General features: G+C 43.3%; 1 protein-coding gene across 1 annotated transcript in view; it reads left to right on the top strand.

Moving 5' to 3' along the window:
* The first annotated feature begins 1,138 nt into the window (after positions 1 to 1,138).
* SLC9B2 (solute carrier family 9 member B2) overlaps positions 1,139 to 6,578 on the top strand; it is a 58,660-nt gene continuing 53,220 nt past the window's right edge. Inside the window, exons 1-2 of the mRNA XM_041757653.1 lie at positions 1,139 to 1,294; positions 2,006 to 2,076. The gene's annotated coding sequence lies outside the window, so the exon portion shown is untranslated. The remainder of the gene's footprint in view (positions 1,295 to 2,005; positions 2,077 to 6,578) is intronic.

The following is a 6,578-nucleotide window of genomic DNA, read 5'->3' as shown; positions in this document are numbered from 1 at the left end:
CCTCAGAGTTCTCTCACCTAATTATGAACAATAAAACATTATAAACAATAAAGGCAGAGGTAAAATCTAACCAAAAAGTTCAATGTTCTCCAAAGTCATGTTAATCAAATCCGGTGATGAGTCAATGAAGATCGTATGACTGAAAGAAAAGGAAAAATCTATTTCATTCCTGTGGTAAGAGGAAGCTGGATACCACTAGAAATTTCTGCAAGCTTTAGGAGAAGGAGAGTTCAGTTCTTCTGAACACAGTAATCACTTGGATGCTCTGAAGACTATTGGATGGAATGTAGGTTAAGCCATCCTACCCACAAAGTAAGACCTGAGGGAAGGGAATGAATGGTTTTTACCTGGTGGGGACATTTCCTTGACGTTGTCCCTCGTGCTTGAAAAGTGGTGATTAAAACTGGCCTGAGGAGTGAAAAACAGGTAAGAATTTTTATTTCTGAAGGAAATGAAGATTACCCGGCAAGGGGCATGTGCGTATACACACACTCACTCTGGGGGGAGGGGAGGGGAGGGGAGGGGGGGCGGTAACACAGGAAAGGAAGACCCAGAAACGGAAGGGAGTTTTAAAGCAGAAAGTAACTGTTGATGGGAAGGTTAAAATCCAAAATGATGCGGTAAGAAGGCCTCGCGTTAAAGAAGCAATAAAGAGTCGAGGGGGGCAAGTCTTCCCTCCCCTCATTGGTCACCCAGACCCAAGAGCCCGCTCTTCCCACCGTACCGGAGAAGACGCTTCTAAGAGCACGCGGATAGGTGGCGCTTAAACCCAAAATGTGGACGTTGGTAACGGGCTGTGGGGCCTGTCCGGGCTGCAGAGGAGCCGGCGCTGCTCCCCGCCAGGGGGGTCTCGAGGTCGCCTCGTCACCGGGGTCTGCGCTCGCTGGGCCACGCGCTCCCCGGGCGGCAGGGGCGCCGGCTCCCGGCCAGGGCGCACGGCCGAAACCCCACGGGCCCGCGCCGAGGCCTCGGGAGGCGGGCCGGGGCCGGGGCCGGGGCAGGGGCCGGGGCCCTCCCTCCCGGGCTGGCTCCGGGGACGGCGGCCGCGGGGACCGGGACCGGGACCGGGACCCTCCCTCCCGGGCTGGCTCCGGGGGCCGCGGCGCCGGGAGCGCGCGGGGGAGGCGGAGCCTCGGAAACCCGCGGCGCCGAGCGCTCCGACCTCTGCGGGTTTCGCAGCCCGGGGCTCCGCCCGCGGGGATGCGCTGCCGGGAGGCGCTGCGCGCTGGGCGGACCGAGGCTCACCTGCAGACGTTTACCCTGTTGCGCAGCCTCCTGCGCTGGAGACCGCGAGGTGAGTAGCCCTCAGGGGACACTAAGGGCCCAGGGCGTGTGTTTCTTGGTGGCCGGTGTTTCCGTTCTCCTCTCAGCCAGACGGTGTTGCTACTGTGGGCCACGTTAGCACCACCGAGGTGCTGAGAGCCTCAGATCCTGCTGACCCAGCCATCAGCTGGTCGTCTCATCCTTATTATCTCACGCTAGACCGTGGGGATTTCTTGCCCTAAAAGATTAGTATCAGAAAGCCACCGTTTCCTTTAGCCTCCCGTCCAGAAATGGGCACCACCAGTGGACAGAGACAAGGCGGGTACCCCACTTAGCCAGGTCAACCTCTGTGTTCACTGCAAGACACACACCCCAGGCTTCCACTCTGTAAGGGGGCCTCCACGTGACATTGTTGCTGCCACCAACTGCTCTCATGAAATTCTGGTTTACTGTTTCTCTCTAAGCTAAGAATGAGGCATTTCACTTTAGCAGATATCTGTGTGTCTTCTCTGGGCCAAGCTGGCATGGAGACAGGAAATCCAAGTAGGAATTAAATACAGTTTCTGTCATCCAACACCTCAGAAAAAAAAAAAAATCCAATGAATCAGAATATACTTAATTAGTGTGATTCATGCTATACTAGTGATGTGAGCAAAACGCCAGATTCACCTATTTTCTTGAATATTAAGATCTTTAGCATTATAATCCTACTGACTAGATTTTTGCTTTTTTTGTTTTTCAGGATTGCTGTAGAAGCGGGAAAAAGTCAGTGATAGAACTCTGCTCCAGAAGTTGCTGTGCCGGATATAGAAGGTTGGCACTCACATCCATTCCTACCTACTTCTAGTATGTACAGGACAAACTGGAAAGCTAAAAACGCTTCTTAGACTCCATTCCAGCTAGAGTTCTAGATGTAAAATTAGGATCTGGCAAGTAGATGATGAACTTGTCTGAAATTTCGAAGGCAAAGGCCATCTCCCTGCTATTTTTGGCTGTTTTCTGTTGGCAGGAAAGGTCCAGGACATGCCAGTCCTAGTCTTCAGAACTGTGGGTGTGGGAAGGGCCTTAACAGCAGTGGTGACGGCCAGACTCAACATTGTCATGTTGTATCACCACCTCTGTGGCTGTCAAGAAGCAAATGAGGAAGGTAGTGACCATATTCTTCTTCATAGTGTTCCTTGTCCAGGCAGCTTCCAGATCCCAGCTTCTCCGGGGTCACAGCTACAATGGTGTTCTCGAACTACATAGTCCTTGCAGGGCCTTCAGATTGTAACGAAAGTAGTACATTCCCCCTGTGGTTCATTTATTAGTGCTTTAGATGTCATTCCTGGAGGCCCAGCCTAGAACCTGCACTTCTAGCCCTTTCAATAATCTCTCAGCCTTTAAACAATTCACTTAATTTCCTGTATAAAACTCTCTTCCTGTTTAAAATACCTGATGTGATTTCAATTTTATGCAATGATTAATATGTTTACCATGTGGCTTCTAAGAGTCACCTAAACCAAATCTCTTCTATTTCTTTAAATGGGACATGAAACCATGAGATTAGACTCAGGGGCTTGCAGTGATGTGAATGCCTTCAGTTCGGCTCCTCCCTCTGCAGTTGCCATAGACCCCTTACAGCTGAGTTTGGCTTATTTGAGTTTGTTACCCATTGACTGGTAATAAGATAATTCAGAGATAATTAGATAATTCAGAGATTCAGAGATAATTCAGATTATCTCTGAATTCTCTTTATGTTACAAATGTAACATAAAATACTTCATTTAAAACATCTATAGAATATGTTCTGTGACAAAGGATTGATGAGTATCTGGTTCATGACCAACTATTTACTAGTCCTGTTGATAATTGGCAGGTCAGCGACTCTTGGTCAGCACACAAACACCAATAACAGAACAGATCTTTCCTCTGGGAGAAAGGATTTATATCTTTGTCCGCACAAAGCCTAGGAACATTGTATGTGGAAAATTGGAGCTCCGTATATGTGCACTTATGTAATGAGGAAGTGTCCTCAGTATTGTAGTCATGTGTCATACAGGTTAAGAAGAGTATAATTATGATAAGTTTTAAAGAGTTAACAGCCTTATAAAGTCATTGAATATCTCTTGTCAATATAATAAAAGCTCTTTACCTATTTTAGAAATCTGTTATTTCTTTTTCTGCAGTTTATGAGGGACTAAAAGGCTTGAATTTGGCAGTGTCCCTTTTCTTTGCTTTTCAGTACAGTATATGTATGCTTTTTTTTCCTTAAGGAAAATATTATAAAAGGAAGATAAAGCATGGGGGAGTACTTTATTGGGACTCTATGATGTACTTAATACTATATTACAATTTTCTGCAACATAGGCATTATCGCCATTTTATAGTTGGGAAAAACTATCCAGACTGGTTAAGTAACTTGCCCAAAATGGCCCAACTGGGAGGCAGTGACACAAGGATTTACATTCAGGGTTTTCATCTCCATTTTCCTCTGATCGCTGCACATTTTGCACCATTATGCTCATTATACTCTAATTAATATAAATATGCATAGAATTCCCTTCATGCACTTTCCTTTTCACTAATCATCCTTTATTTTTTTAAAAATATTTTGTTTATTTAGTTGACGGAGAGAGAGAAAGCACAAGCAGGGCTAGTGGCAGGCAGAGGGAGAGGGAGAAGCAAGCTCCCCGCTGAGCAGGTGGCGCTGATCCCTGAGATCATAACCTGAGCCAAAGGCAGATGCTTAACTCACTGAGCCACCAAAGCACCCCACTCCTCATCCTTAAACATGTGGTTCCTTTGCCTGTAATGATCTTTATTTTTTATAAGGCTGTCATCTTTCAAGACTTGACTCAAATATCACTTGACCCCAGCTACACTGGGCAATATCTCCTCTCTCTGTTCAGCTCTGTGCCTGCACTTCTCATATCATAATTAAATTACCTTAAGATAATACTGTTATAACTTATAAACTCCAAAATCTCAGTAACTTAACATAGTAGAAGCTTCTTTCTATTCATGTAAAGTCCAATCAAGTGTTCAGCTGATGGCATTCTACTCAGTAATTGAGGAACCCATGGCTTTGTCATCCCCTAAGACTTTAAAAGTTCTTAGATTCCAGGCATTGGACAAGAAAGGAGAGGGTATGTAGCATATTGCATGGAGGTTTCTTATAGGTAAGAAATAAGAGTAGCATGCATTATTCTCACATCCCCTTGGCCACGCCTCACTGACATGTAAGAGAAGCTGGGAAATGTCTTCTACATGTGTGCCCAGGCACCACAGGAAACTGATTTGATGAAACATACCGGTCTCCTTCCCTCCCTAAAGAACAGGGACTACATCTCACTAATCTTCGTATCTCTTGTGCTTTACACATTATAGAAAATCAGTAAAAATCTAATGAACTTTAGTAACTGTGAAGGGATGGAGTTGCTATCTCATGTGCCTAATATAAAAACTTATGATGCTTTACTATGGTTGTTTAAGGAGTGATCTATCATTCTCTGACTAGGTTGCAACCTTTGAGTGTGGGAACCATGTCTGACTGTTCACTTTTTTTTTTTACTGTTTTCTTTTTTAATTGAAGGATCATTGACACAATGTCACATTATTTTCAGGTGTGCAACATAATGATTCAACAAACCTATATGTTATGCTGTGCTCACCCCCAAGTACCATTTGTCACTACCACTGTCATCATAACATTATTACAATGCCATTGGCTCTTTTTTAATTGAAGGATAATTGACACAATGTCACATTATTTTCAGGTGTGCAACATAATGATTCAACAAACCTATATGTTATGCTGTGCTCACCCCCAAGTACCATTTGTCACTACCACTATCACCATTACATTATTACAATGCCATTGGCTAATATAAAGCATATTCCCTATGCTTTACCTTTCATCCCTTGAGCTCTTCACTCTTGAATCCCCAGAACAAGGGCTAAAATCTGGCAAGAGCTTAATAGATGTTTGTTGAATGGATAAATGAGTCCTCAGAAAGAAAGAGGGACAGAGTTATTTACATATAGTTAGGAAATAGTAACTGAGAAAGTGACATTAGAGTTAGATCTTGAATGACTGGTAGAATTTTACCAGGTAGAAAAAAACAAAAAATGAAACCCCAGGCAGCGATAGTAGTGCTGTTTTGTTGTGGTTTTATTTGCTTCACGAATAAACAGAACACAATCAGACGTTTATAAGCTCAACTTTGTTTTTATTCAGTATTCAAATATTAAAACTGAACTTCAGGAACAGGGAAGGAAAAATATATAACCTTACAATCTATATAATCTCTATTAACTAAAAGAATGGCACTAAAAACCTTGGCACTGATTTTTTTAGCTATTAAATATTATTTTCTGAATATCTTTGAGAAATATCAATACAGAGACAGTGTTCTGATTGTTCATCCTCCATAAAGATTTTGCACCATGTCAAGATGCTAGGGAGGCACGTATAAGCCAAAGGTTCCTCATGACTGCTCTGAGCTGGCTCTGCATCAAAATCACCTGTTGTATTTGTTAGGATGCTTTTGGTGGCAGGTAACGTGACATTCAGCCAAAATTGCCTTTGAAAATACAAGTTTATTTTCTCACACGAGATGTCTAGAGGTAAGTAGACCCAGGGTTTGTTCAATAGCCCCAAAATATTAAGGTGTATGTTGCTTTCTATGAGCTAATCTTGACTTTGTCTTCATGAGTAAATGATGGCCACTAGAGCTCCAAGAAACACAGGTCCTATCCTCAGCTCCATCCCCTCCAACACACACATACACACCATTTAAAGGCAAAAAGAGGAGAAGAATAAATGAATAAATAAAGTTTTAAAAATTAAGTTTTACAATTAAATATTTTTTTTAAAAAGGAGAGTGTTCTTTCCTCTCTTTGGAGGAAGGAGAATCATACCCGGTGGTGCCCAACAGCCCTTCCCACAGATTTCATTGGCAAGATATGAATCATGCTCAGTCTTAAACCAACAGCTGGCATAAAGGAATGGTGTTATAGAGACTGATTCAGACCAAGCATGATTTATCTGTAGGGGTGGAGAAGGTACACACTGGCATACCTGAGCAATAGCTCTTAGTAGGTAATAGGTTGTGTTGCAGCACTTGGGGAGATTAAATCTCTGGAAATTCTGATTTTACTAGGCCTAGAGGTAATATTTTAAACTTTCAATTAAATGCATTTGTCCTTGATAGGGAGAGAAATTAGAAAGGAGAAAGCAAGTATTGGGCCCCTTCTTACCGAAGGGTAATTTCCTTGTATTCATATCTCATTATGTAGTGTTTTACTTCACAGTGATTCAGCCAAATCACTGT

Source organism: Vulpes lagopus, chromosome 6, assembly GCF_018345385.1.
Source record: "Vulpes lagopus strain Blue_001 chromosome 6, ASM1834538v1, whole genome shotgun sequence".
Taxonomy (NCBI): domain Eukaryota; kingdom Metazoa; phylum Chordata; class Mammalia; order Carnivora; family Canidae; genus Vulpes; species Vulpes lagopus.
The sequence above is the reverse complement of the archived record's forward strand: the minus strand, read 5'-3'. Positions and strand labels throughout refer to the sequence as shown.